This window comes from Trachypithecus francoisi, unplaced genomic scaffold (genome assembly GCF_009764315.1).
Source record: "Trachypithecus francoisi isolate TF-2019V2 unplaced genomic scaffold, Tfra_2.0 Lachesis_group1, whole genome shotgun sequence".
In the NCBI taxonomy this organism is placed as follows: Eukaryota; Metazoa; Chordata; class Mammalia; order Primates; family Cercopithecidae; genus Trachypithecus; species Trachypithecus francoisi.
In genome coordinates this window covers 182,715,367-182,729,466 of record NW_022681454.1, presented here as the reverse complement: position 1 = coordinate 182,729,466, position 14,100 = coordinate 182,715,367, and positions in this window count along the sequence as shown.

Genomic DNA, 14,100 nt, shown 5'->3' with positions numbered 1-14,100 from the left:
GCTAATTTTTTCTTCCTGAAACTTATCTTTTATAAGTTATTTGTAAATGTTTTGGTCTTATCTTAATATCTTTTAAAGTTTTCCTTGATATTGAAAGAGAGTTCAGCTGGCTGTGTAATATGAAGTTGATCATTATTTTTGTCTAAGCAGTTGAAGATAGCCTGCTGCTTGCTTAACAGTTTAACTTTTGCTCCTGAGAAATAAGCTGTTTGCCTAAATGTCACTTTGTGTTGGTAAACTTTCTTTTTGATGTATCATAAGACCTTTCCTCGGTGTTTTGTGTTCTACATCTTAACTATGGTGCAACCAAGTGCTCATTTTCTTCCACTGATCTCACTTTGGATTTTTGATCTTCCTAGATCTATCATTGTGTGTGTGTGTGTGTGTGTGTGTGTGTATGTGTCTTTATGTTTCAGTTTTCAAACATCCAAGCTAATATCTCTTCAAATATTTCCTGTAACTTATATTAGACTTTATTCTCTACTTCCCGAGGCTATCATGCTTCATCCATATTTTTCACCTAATTATCTTTCTATGCTGCACCCTGTTGCTTCCTCAGATATATATCTTTCTACCTCATTCATTTTTAATCAACCTGCTGTGTAATAAATTCATAGAATGTCTTTTGTCAATAATTATATTTTTCTATTTTAGATGGGTTTTAAAATTATTTTCTATTAGTTTCTCATACACAAGTTTTATTGTTTCTTACTGTCACGAACAGAGCCAGGTTAGAAATAGCCAGGTCCATACATATCTGTCTCTTTCACCATGTCAGGCTTTTATTGATGCCATTTCAGTCACAAGCTACTCACTCCATGGAGTTCCCAAGGAAGGAATTCTCCTTCCTATTTCCCTGTCACTCACTAGGCAGAGCCAGGAACACACAGGCTCAAGCCACTCCACAGGCCAGTCAATACGCAAACCAAACATAATAGTATATTTAATCAGTATAGCAATGGTGTAGGTTAAACTTTTCACAACAAATAATGTTTAACATCAAGAGGAAAAAGAGATAGCAGAGTGGGTTAACCAATCAGTCCAGCGGAAGTGAAGAAGACAAAAGGTGTCCTGGTCTGGGCCTTCCAAGGAAGTCTTTGAGGAGGCAGGGCCCTCAGTGGCAGATGCCAAGTTTTTATGACAAGTGACTGCAAGACAGTGTCAGTTAAGATGGCCATTTCGAGGGGCTGAAGACCTCGTTTGGATAGTCAGTCCTGTGGTGAGAACTGACAACGGAAGAGGGTGCTTGTTTGTGTCATACTTGGTTGGAAGCAGTCTTTATGGGTTGTATGTGTTTATTATACAAACCATCTTATCCTTGTTGGCAGATTACCCTGTGGAATATAAAAGACAGTCATTTTCTGAGATAGAGTTAGTTATGTCAGGGGTTCTCTATATACCTACCTAATATAGTTTCATAGTTTCTTACCTCATTATACTTTGAATACCCTCTTCTGTTTTATTAAGCTTTCTAAAAATACTCATTTCATATTTTTATTAATATCATTTCAGTAGCCACACTTGCTGCATCTTTTCTTTTGCCTTTACTATGTTGACTTATTTCTCTAAGTGCTGCATAATTCCCATTGCAAACTCACCTCTTATGAAATATAGTTTAAAATGGATTCTTCCAGTCTACAGAATCTTTGTGGTTTTTTGGTACTACAAAAGTAGTATTTTGCATTACCCACACAAGGCAGGTTTAAATTCAATTATCATCTTACTTTTTTTTTTGTGTGTGGGAAGGGGATAAATTGTGAATTGTAGCCAAACCTACCTGAAAGTCACATTTTTTATAAATATTCAAGGGGACCTTATTTTACCCTAGTCCAAGGGAGTTTCTTTATTTCTTTGTCTGCTTTTTTTGAGGAGTCAGTTTTTTCCCCTCTTTTAAGTCATCCTTTCATGGGAGCTGCTTTTTGTAATTCCCAGCATTATGTATTAGTTGTGAATTTGGTACACTTTTTACACTACATTCTTTATCTCCTGCTGAACTCAAATTGTTAAAGAATCAATTATATCAATGGATGCTACTGATATAGACAATATATATCTTTGTTTTCCTTGTATTACACATGATGCTGAAATGATTTACAACTAAGAAACAAGATTCCTGTCTAACATGTAATTCAAAATACAGCACCTCTGCAACCTCACACCTGCAGGGATACTATTTCAGAACGAGGAGAAATTATTTATATGATTGATTTCTGCTAGTTCTAGGGTATAAGATTTTGAAAATTACTGAAATGATGACAAGTTACAGGAAATTTAAAGATATAAACCTTAGCTTAGATTCCCAAAAATCATCCACTAATATATGACAGAAGGATTTTAAATATCTTAGGCTTAGTACTTAACATTTGAAAATATTTGTTCACTTTATTATAATTCATTTTTTATGAAAATATATTGCTTTCCTTCTAAAAATAAATTCCTTGTGCACTTAGAAGAATAAGAGAGGAAAACTTTATATTTGGGACGTCAGTAAACTTGACACTTACAATAGCATTCCATCTGGGCTTTGTTCCAATAGAATCACATCTTTTTTAATTGTCGCCAGTTTGAATCCTCCTGGTTTCTTCTTCCAAGCATGTGGTCAGCCTCCAGCAATTTCCTGCCCTGCTGATCGGTATGCAGGCTCAGAGGAGGACCGGAGGCCCCATTATTCACTGATGGCTGCCGTGTCAGCAGCGGACACTATTTTGGGGATTAAGGTTGCCTTTATTTTATTCTCTTTGAGATAGTTATTCCTGAGAGGAAGTTGCTCGCTACATCAATGTAGGATTTTACAAATTCTCTTTGTCTCCTTGTAGAAGAAATCAGAATAGTAGCTAGTAAAGTATGTCAAGATAGAATACTGACCAACAGTGCTGAAATAAATTATGGGAAGCTGAAAATAAGAAGAAGAAAATGCCTAGATGGATTTCTCCCTTCTTCATGTGCAGGCTTCTACTTGAGAATAAAATTGCTCATGTAAATCAGTTCTGTTTAATATTCTCAAGTAGAACTAAGATTCATATTACTTAAGGAAAGAAATGAAGTGAGCATACTAGTTTTCAATTAAGGAATTCTTAGTAGAAATTGCGCAAGATGTAGGTTTTTTTGTTCTTGTTTTTGTTTTGTTTGAGACAAGTTTTCCTCTTGTTGCCCAGGCTGGAGTGCAGTGGCACGATCTCAGCTCACTGCAACCTCTGCCTCTCGGGTTGAAGCAATTCTCCTGCCTCAGCCTCTTAAGTAGCTGGATTACAGGCACCCACCACCACGCCCGGCTAATTTTTGTATTTTTAGTAGAGATGAGGTTTCACCATGTTGGCCAGGCTGGTCTCGAACTCCTGACCTCATATGGTCTACCCATCTCGGCCTCCCAAAGTGGGATTACAGGCATGAGCCACCGCGCCTGGCCTAAAATGTAGGTATTTGTAAGGAATATATATGAGTTGAGGAAGAAAAAAACCCCAAAAACTGCATATTTAGAGATCATCTCCATGAAACAGAGTTGACCTTATAAATGACATAAAGTAGATTTTTTTTTTTAGACGGAGTCTCACTCTGTGGCCCAGGCTGGAGAGAGTGGCGTGATCTCGGCTCACTGCAAGCTCTGCCTCCTGGGTTCCCGCCATTCTCCTGCCTCAACCTCCCGAGTAGCTGGGACCACAGGCGCCACCACCACGCCCAGCTAATGTTTTGTATTTTTAGTAGAGACGGGGTTTCACCGTGTTAGCCAGGATGGTCTCGATCTCCTGACCTCACGATCCACCCGCCTCGGCCTCCCAAAGTGCTGGGATTACAGGCTTGAGCCACCGTGCCCTGCCAACATAAAGTAGATTTTTTAAAATAATTTATGTAGATAGTAGTGAAAAAGGTGAAAAAAGCTGAAGAAAGAATGTAAAGCAGAATTTCCTAGTGAGTTCTTCACTCTCTCCATATAAATTATTGGGGATAAGTCTCTGTGGATTCGATTTTTTTTTTTTTTTTTGAGACAGAGTTTCGCTCTTGTTGCCCAGGCTGGAGTGCAATGGCACAGTCTAGGCTCACTGCAACCTCTGCCTCCCGGGTTCAAGCGATTCTTCTGCCTTAGCCTCCCACATAGCTGGGACTGCAGGCAGACACCACCACGCCTGGCTAACTTTTTTTTTTTCAGTAGAGACAGGGTTTCACCATGTTGGCCAGGCTGGTCTCCAACTCCTGACCTCTGGTGATCCACCCACCTTGGCCCCCCAGAGTGCTAGGATTACAGGTGTGAGCCACTGCACCAGGCCCAGGCCTTTAAAAAATATCTTACCTGTGCTATCTGCTTCCCAGCCTGAAGTCAACTTCATGTGAACAATTGTTCTCTGTGTTATTACAAGAAAGGTACAGTTAGTAGGTCCTGTTTATTTAATTTCTATTTTTGTTTCTTGTGTGGTAGTTATGTTTTATATTGTCATGGAGTGTTTTTTTTAAGAATGGTAATAGATTTTTACTTAACAGTTATTTTTTATAGGACTGGATTATCATGCTTTATTGCCTTATTTTATCCAATCATTTATTTGTAGATTAAAAGAACAGTTTACACATATTTCAATAACTTACTTTGTGTAGTATTTACTATTTCTAAATAATTTTATATCTATTATTCATGTAATTTTTAAACCAAGACTGTAAGTTAGGAAAGACAAATGTTGGATTTCTACGACACTGGACTAAAAATCATTTATTCAATATTTCTATTTTACACATGAGAAAAATTCAAAAACTTGCTCAGGGCCACATCAAGTTAGTTTGTGGACCCACTAGCACCATTTTAGGTTTGAATAAATAGAGGACTGATGAAGTTACAAAGAGCAAAGTTAGCATGGTATAGTGCAGACAGTTGTTCAAAACCAAACCTTCTATCATTAATATTCTATATTTGTTTCCATTTTGTTATTTTTATTTTTCACTTTTTTTTCCTGGAGCTATTCATCATGAACTGCTGTTTCCGTTGGTTTTAAATTTCTGAGAAATATTTCTTGAGTTATTTAAATTAATTAGTCTGGTCCTTTCTTGATAGACTGTTTTATTTGCTCAATTTGGTATATTTCACCTATCGAAGAGAAAATTGAGTATCTCTTGTTATTTTTACAAATCACCTACTGGCCTAATCATGATTTGAGTAGATTATAGAAAGTAGGGTTAGAAATGTTTAGACTGAAAACCCCAAATCCTGACTGTTAGATCATTGACCTTCATAAATACATAGGAAATTTCATGGAGGATTTATTTCTGAATGGCCCAGATTACGTTCACAGAGAAGGTGCAATCGAAATTGCATATAGGGAATTTAAAATGTGCCACAAACTGCATGACATGTGGGAATTCAAGATGAGATTTGGGTGGGGACACAGTCAAACCATATAATTCCAACTCTGGCCCCTCCCAAATCTCATGTCCTCACATTTCAAACTCAATCATGCCTTCCCAACAGTCCTCCAAAGTCTTAACTCATTTCAGTATTAACTCAAAAATCCACAGTCCAAAATCTCATCCAAGAACGGCACGTCCCTTCCACCTATGAGCCTGTAAAATCAAAAGCAAGTTAGTTACTTCCTACATACATTGGCAGTACAAGCATTGGATAAATACAGCCATTCCAAATGAGAGACATTGGCCCAAACAAAGGGGTTACAGGCCCTGTGCAAGTCTGAAATCCAGTGGGGCGGTCAAATCTTAAAGCTTCAGAATAATGTCTTTTGACACCATGTTTCACATCCAAGTCACACTGATGCAAGAGGTGGGTTCCCGTGGTCTTGGCCAGACTTGCCCCTGTGGCTTTGCAGGGTACAGCCTCCCTCCTGGCTGCTTTCATGGTCTGATGTTGAGTGTCTGTGGCTTTTCCCAGTGCCTAGTGCAAGCTGTCAGTGGATCTACCATTCTGGGGTCTGGAGGACAGTGGCCCTCTTTTCACAGCTCCACTAGCTGGTGCCCTAGTAGGGACTCTGTGTGGGGGCTCTGACCTCACATTTCCCTTCTGCACTGCCCTAGCAGAGGTTCTCCATGAGGGCCCCACCCCTGCAGCAAACTTCTGCCTGGGCATCCAGGCATTTCCATACGTTTTCTGAAATCTAGGTGGAAGTTCCCAAACCTTAATTCTTGACTTCTGTGAACCCACAGGCTCAACACCACATGGAAGCTGCCAAGGCTTGGGGCTTGCACCCTCTGAAGCAACAGCCTGAGCTGCACCTTGGCCCCTTTTAGTCACATCTGGAGTGGCTAGGCACCAAGTATCTAAACTGCACACTGCACAGGGACCCTGGGCCTGGCCCACAAAACCATTTTCTTCTAGGCCTTCAGGCCTATGATGGGAGGGGCTGCCGTTAAGACCTCTGACATGCTCTGGAGACATTTTCCCCATTGTCTTGGGGATTAACATTCAGGTCCTCATTACTTATGCAAATTTCTGCAGCCAGCTTCAATTTCTCCTCAGAAAATGGATTTTTCTTTTCTATCACATTGTCAGGCTGCAAATTTTCCAAATTTTTATGCTCTGCTTCCCTTATAAAACTGAATGCCTTTAACAGCACCCAAGTCACATCTTGAATGCTTTGCTGCTTAGAAATTTCTTCCACCAGATACCCTCAATCATCTCTCCCAAGTTAAAAGTTCCACAAATATCTAGGGCAGGGGCAAATGCTGCCAGTCTCTTTGCTAAAACATAACAAAAGTCACCTTTGCTGCAGTTTCCAACAGGTTCCTCCTCTCCATCTGAGACCACCTCAGCCTGGACTTTATTGTCCATATTGCTATCAGGGTTTTTGTCAAAACCATTCAACGAGTCTCTAGGAAGTTCCAAACTTTCTCACATTTTCCTGTCTTCTTCTGAGCCCTCCAAACTGTTACAACGTCTGCCTGTTACCCAGTTGCAAAGTCGCGTCCACATTTTTTGTTATCTTTTCAGCAACACCTCACTCTACTGGTATCAATTTACTGTATTAGTTCATTTTAATGCTGCTGATAAAGACATATCTGAGACTGGGCAACTTACAAAAGAAAGAGGTTTAATAGGACTTACAGTTCCACGTGGCTGGGGAAGCCTCACAGTCATGGTGGAAGGTGATTAGGAGCAAGTCAGGTCTTACATGGATGGCAGCAGGCAAAGCGAGAGCTTGTACAGGAAAACTCCCCATTATAATAATGATCAGATCTCGTGAGACTTACTCACTATCACAGGAACAGCACAGGAAAGACCTACTTCCATGATTCAATTACCTCCCACCGGGTCCCTCCACAACACATGGTTATTGAAGATGAGATTTGGGTGGGGACACAACCAAACCATATCAAGTATATTTACCTCAAGGACAGTGCTCCCTTATGCATTTGCTGAACTTTCAGCAGCTCTTCTATCACTCTGTTAGGTCAGCAGTTTCTGGATGGTGCAGTACATGTTAGGTCCCATACATCCCATCCTTTAACCATTGCTGTATTTCCTTTGTTACAAAGTGCGTTCTTTGGATTGATGTCATGTAGATTCATTATTTTTGAATCAGAAACTATTGAATGCCTTAAATAATAGTGTTGACTGAAGCCCAGGTGTGAAGGAAGAAGAACCCCTGTTCAGAATGTGTAAATTACTGTGAATAATAGAAAGGGACAGTGTAGTCAGTTTCAAGTATCTGGCTCCTCTTCTTGAGGGAGGTGCTCTTTTGGAAGCTCAGGGTTAACTTCCTGCTGACACATGGAGCATTCATCAGCAGCAGTAGATAGATCAGGCTTAATGAGAAGGAGCCTCTCCTGCAGGCCCACACACAGCCTCCATTGCTGCTCCCCACCAACTCCATGCTTGTGCCCTACATTGGCACTGGAGTGGGTAATGACAAAGCTGGCATATATCAACTGTCCTTGAAATTCTGTCTAGGTTGTTTAGTGATGCTCCTTTCTGTTGGGAATTCCATGAAAGGACAATAGCAGTCAGTCGGTACCTACTTCCGTAAGTCCATCAACTGAGTGTTCCTTAGCCATCCATCCTGCCGTCAGTCAGTGCCCACTTCCATAAGTCCATCAACTGACCATTCCCTAGCCATCCATCCTGCCTCCAGTTGAATATCCTGACGTCCCACCAGTACACATGTGTCAGTGCCTATCCTAACCAAAGGACACTACTTCTTCTACACAAAGTAACTGATATAGCACCCAAAATTCTGCTGAACTGTAGAGTTTACTCTCCTCATTCTCTTTCAAGACACTCACAAGCAGAGCTACACTGAGCCAACACACCTGAACTAGGCTTCAGCTACTTCCTTTTTCAGTTGGTTTAGAATACCCTCCTGAAGAAGGCATGACCTTGCTCCAGAAGCCTAGGGGTCTGCTTTGTGATTCTCTCATTGGGCCTTATCAGAAACATCACAGAGCATCTTTTCCCACTGCTGATGGACAGAATAAAGAGGTCGTATAACCCAAGATACAGGGACACTTACATCTTAACCTGGACCTTCCCTGCTCTAGGCTCCACCTAATGTTGACAGCATTTATATCACCCGCTATGTGATCTCCCAGGGCAGACATTTTTAATCATTTACCTTTTTGAAATATAGGTAATGATACGGTGACTTGCCTCATTGTTTCCTTATAAGAAAGATAGTGATTCTCCTGTAGGAGCTCATGGTGTGGGAAAGTGTCTGAAGCAAACAGCATCATGGAAGGTGAGCGGACTGCAGTGTTTCCTTGCTTCATTTCTTGAAGGAAAATAACGTTCTGATAAATTATGCTCAACTCACAGCTTCTCCAGACATTCTAGAAAAGAGTATAATAATTATTTCCATTGATGCCAAATGTCTTCTGAAGAAAGGTATGTCAATTCAGCTTAATTTTATATTTTATTATAAAATCTTTACAAAAAGGGAAAGATTAAATTAATACGAGACATATCCTTTGACTATGGTCTTCACAAATAATTTTTTAAAATGGGATTTTGAGTAAGACTTTTGATACTTTTGTCAGCCAACATGTTTCTGTCAGGTAATGAACCAAATTTGACATGCACATAATCTTATTGTCAATCCAGTTTGTCTTTTACAATGCAGTATAGAAGAATAGATTTCTAAGAGCACATTCTCCTAAGAATAATTAGATTGCCTGATGGAATAATCTTTTATGTATGTCAATCAAATGACCATGAAACCTTTGAATTATTTTATATAGCAAAATAAAATAGTTTGAACACTTGAGGCAGAAAAAAGAAAACCCTTAGGATCCTCTCACATTGACAAATATTTTTATTCCCTTGTGATGGATTTGGTCTTATTTTTTTTTCACTGATAATAGTGATGATACTCAGCTCATTGTGTTTATTGTTCCCTTTGTTGTTGTGAAAATGGGGATAATATTTCACAGTGCTTTCTAGATCCCAGGAAATAGTTTTAAGTGGTTTCTTAAGATGTTTGCTTCCGGCTGGGTGTGGTGGTTTACACGTGTAATCCCAGGCCTTCAAGACCAGCCTGGCTAACATAGCAAAACCCTGTTTCTACTAAAAGTACAAAAAATTACCTGGGCGTGGTGGTGCATGCCTATAATCCCAGCTACTTGGGAGGCTGAGGCGTGAGAATCGCTTGAACCCAGGTGGCAGAGGTTGCAGTGAACCGAGATTGTGCCACTGCACTCCAGCCTAGGCATCACAGGGAGACTCTGTCTAAAACCAAAGAAAAAGAAAAAAAGAAAAAAGATGTTTCCCTCAAGGGAAAAAAGGAATCCAGCATTTGTCAGCAGTAATTGTGCAGATGAGATCATCAACACTGTCAAAAGTGAGAGTCTGGCCAGGCACAGTGGCTCACACCTGTAATCCGCCGGGCACAGTGGCCCACACCTGCAATCCCAGCACTTTGGGAGGTCAAGGTGGGTGGATCATTTGAAGTCAGGAATTCAAGACTAGCCTGGCCAACATGGTGAAACCCAGTCTCTACTGAAAATACAAAAATTTTAGCTGGGCATGGTGGTGGGCCTGTAGTCCCAGTTACTCGGGGGGCTGAGGCAGGAGAACTGCTTGAACCCAGAAGGTGGAGGTTGCAGTGACCAAGATCACACCACTGCCCTCCAGCCTGCGTGACAGAGCGATTCTCTGTCTAAAAAAAAAAGATGAAAGAAAACATGTGAGAGTCTGAAAAGGATTTTTCTCTATTCAAAAGTGAGTGTAAATTATTACAAAGCATCCCGTGGTTTTGTTAAATTAGAATTAAATGTATTAAATATATTTTAATTTAACCCTACTCTTTCAAAATGTCAATTACTCATTCAATATCCACGAAGAATCCACATACTCCCGAAGTCACCAGTCTGTTTGTTATTGCTGTCGAATCCTGGATTCCTTCTTAAGATCATTCCATGAATCTTGCCCATATTATTATTGAGCAGTATACACAAGCTACTATTGACTATTCATGAAAAACAAAAACATATTTAAAAAGCTTTCAATTTTAACAAATAAATAATTCAGATAAGCATATATTTTTATTTCTCATTTTGCTTGAGGATATTGTATATGTTCAGTTTTCCTATATTGTGATAAAATAGATATATGAATTATTCCACTTCACGTTTCTAATTTACAATCATGCTACATTGAAAGAACTTCTAGTAGAAAAGGGCAGGCTATTAAGGTAGCAACTTTCCAATAAGCTCTAAAGCTTGTGTGCAATTAAAAGATTTTCCACATTTACTCTTCCCACAGCAAAATGGCTGCCAAACGTTCTGGAGAATCTACAGAAGAAAAAGTTAATTTCTGTGTCTTCTAGTTTCAAGACAGGGAGAGCAATGTCAGAAAAGTATTCTCTGGATCGCCCACTGACCCCCAGGTGTTTTATGTGTTTATTTTTCCTAATCCAAGCTAGAAACACAGCTAAGTAGAGCAGCGTGATCCTGTTCCTAGGAAGACCGAGCCTGCCTTCCTCTGGGTGTTACTGCTGTGGTGGAGAACGGGGAGTCAGGAGACAATGGAGTGTTTATACACTTGATCCCTATGTATTCTCAAGTTAGAAATAAAATCATTCATTCCAATAGTACCGACAGAGGACGTGAAATGAAAAAAAGTTGATACACAAGAAATTACCTGAAATTGTTCAATCCACTTCTTCAGGGGCAACGCCATGTTCAGGGAGTGGGACTGGGGAGAGGGAGAAGGTGACACTGGAAAGGGTGAGTCAACTATGCATGCTCCCAGACTGACTTCGAAGCCACGGTAAGCATCTGTTTCAGCTATCTGTTGTGGCTAACAAACCATCCCGACTTTTGTTATACTTGAACAATTTATTATCATCTCTCATAGTTATCTGGGTTGGCTGCAGTTCTCATTTGAGGTTTCAAATGCAGGTGCAGATGGAGGTCGGCCAAGACTTAGTTATCCAAAGCCTGCCTCAGTCCAAGCAGGTGCGCTCACACCAAGGGCATTTGGCACCGGCTGACATTGCAGAACTCTCCTGGGGGCGTGGACTAGAGCACCTACAGATGACTTCTCCATGTGGGTTGGGCCTCTCGTGGCAAGGGCACCATGTTTCAAGCAGAGTTTCCCCAGGGTGAGCAGTCCAGAGAGAAGATATGAGGATTTGACTCCTTAAGATGTATCCTCAGAAGTCACACGAGAGCACGTCTGCTGCATCATTGCAGTCACAGACTCCACACAGATGCGAGGTAGTGCAGAGGCAGACTGCATCTTTCCAGGGTTACTGGCAAGTCACATTACAAAAGAGTATGTTGGATGGCAGATATTCTTGCAGCAGGCTTTTGAAAATACAGTCTCCCATAGAATTTTAAAATTATGATTTGTGATAATTACAAATCATTTGCAGTGTATTGAGAAAGAAAGAGAGGATATAATCCAATTAGGTAAGAAATTGCAACTTAGCAAAATGAGAGCATTTAAAAAAAATTATCGATTATAATTATCATAATGATCAATAATGGCAGGTTTCTGTGAAACATCCAACCCCCATGTGGGTAATATTGCAGCATGCATTACATACTGGTTGTTACTGCATTCTAACAACCTGGCAGACCAACAGCATCTGGGATTTTTTCACAGTGAAATTATGTGTTACCATAACATGCTACAATTCCTCAAGCTAATTCTGTTGACAAAATTCTAGTCCTTGCATTGAAATTATAACTTCCTATCAAGGAAAACTCTTTTTACCACCTTCAAAAATTCACATTTTCCTGCTGAGGCTTTACCTGTGTCTAATATTGTTCAAGACAACTCCGTTTATCCTGAAGTGTTGGTGAATCCAGTAGAGACTTCTCCTTGCAATTGTGGGGAAGATGGGAAAAGAAGGAGACACATGCATAATGGCTTCTTTAGCTTCCAGCTCAGTTACCTTCCCTGACCTATCTCTGGCCCACAAGATGAGCCCTGTGGTGGCAATGACTGTTTTGCTATGTTTTAAAATATTAAACGTCCCCAAGGGCAGAAAAGGTGCAATGAAATGGTTAAGGCTGTACTGAAGTATAGTCATGCTGAGGATGACGCTTCTCTGCTTCAGGTTTTGTGGATATCATCCTGCCCTGTTTTAAGGTGGCAAGTACCCAGAATATCAGAAAGTTTACTGTTATGTTACATTCTCCATTATCTTGTGTTTTCTCTGATTTCGGATTTCACAGTGGCAATACTATGCTTGATTTAAATCTAAATATATCTAAAATTCAATTTACATCTAAGAAATATTGAAATGATTATTTGCTGAAACAATTCAGCCATGTCTCTCAAATAAGCTAAAATATACATTGATTCAGGTATGAGAAAATGATCTATTCTATGTCACTTAAAATGTTTTTATTGTCAAATAGTGGAAACTATCTTACATAGCCTCTTTTAAATAGTAATACATTTTCAGCTCCTGTGACTGAATCCTCAAGGGCAATGCAATGACATGAGCAAGAATTGGGTCTCTTATCTCTAGTACCTTCTATAGTTGCTGCATTATCAGCAAATTTTGTGATTCAAGATTCATTAGAATGCATAGAAAGCACAGCGGAAAAATCATAATGGCTAAAGTTAGGTTACCAGATAAAATACATGACATAGACCCAGCTCATCCAGCTAAATATGACTTTTTTTTTGAGGTCACCCAGGCTGGAGGGCAGTGGCTTGAGCTCAGCTGCAATCTCCACCTCTTGGACTCAAGCGATTCTCGTGCCTCAGCCTCCCGAGTAGCTGGGATTACAGGCGTGCACCACCATGCCTAGTTAATTTTTGAATTTTTAGTAGAGATGGGGTTTCACTGTCTTGGCCAGGCTGGTCTCAAACTCCTGTCCTCAAGTGATTTGCCCACCTTGGCCTCCCAAAGTGCTGGGATTACAGTCATGAGCCACCATGCCTGGCCCTAAACGTGAATTTCTAATAAACACCAAATAATTTTTTAGTATAAGTATGCCCCAAATATTGCATGGGACATACTAAAAATAATCATTTTAATATAAAATTCAAAATTCACAAATGTATGTTAAATTTAATTTAATTTATTTTATGCAAATTTAAAATTTCACAAATTTAACAGGGCATCCTTTCTTTTTATTAGCTAAATTTGGCAGCCCTAGCTAAAATAACCATTTCAAATCTGTAGGTTATTTTTTTAATGGTGCTGAAGCAATTGATAAACTATGTAAGTAAAAGTATATAGTTTTATCTTCTATCATATATCAAAGTAAATTCCACATAGATCACTAAATTAAATGTAACAAATAAAACAATACTTAGAAGAAAATATACAGAGAAATATGTCTTTATCTTGTAATGGGGAATTGCTGTACAGGAACAAATCCAAAAGAAATGAAATACTTTCTAAAAATGTAAAACTTCTGTTGTTGGAAAACAGAAAAGCAAATCACACACGATGAGAAAAAAATTGCATCATGAGACATTTAAAGGGTTAATCATTTTATTAAGTAAATTTTATCAGTAAGAAATAGGTGAACATACAAATTTTAAAAACTAAGCAAAGAATATTGTTTAGGGCTCCGCAAAGAAACAAAACCAATGATTTATTGAACCAATAGGAGATAGATCTCCATGATCTACATATCTGTATCTATGTAGTGAAATCTACAGCTATGTGTCATTTATCCTTTGCATAAATATAGAGAGAAATGTTTATT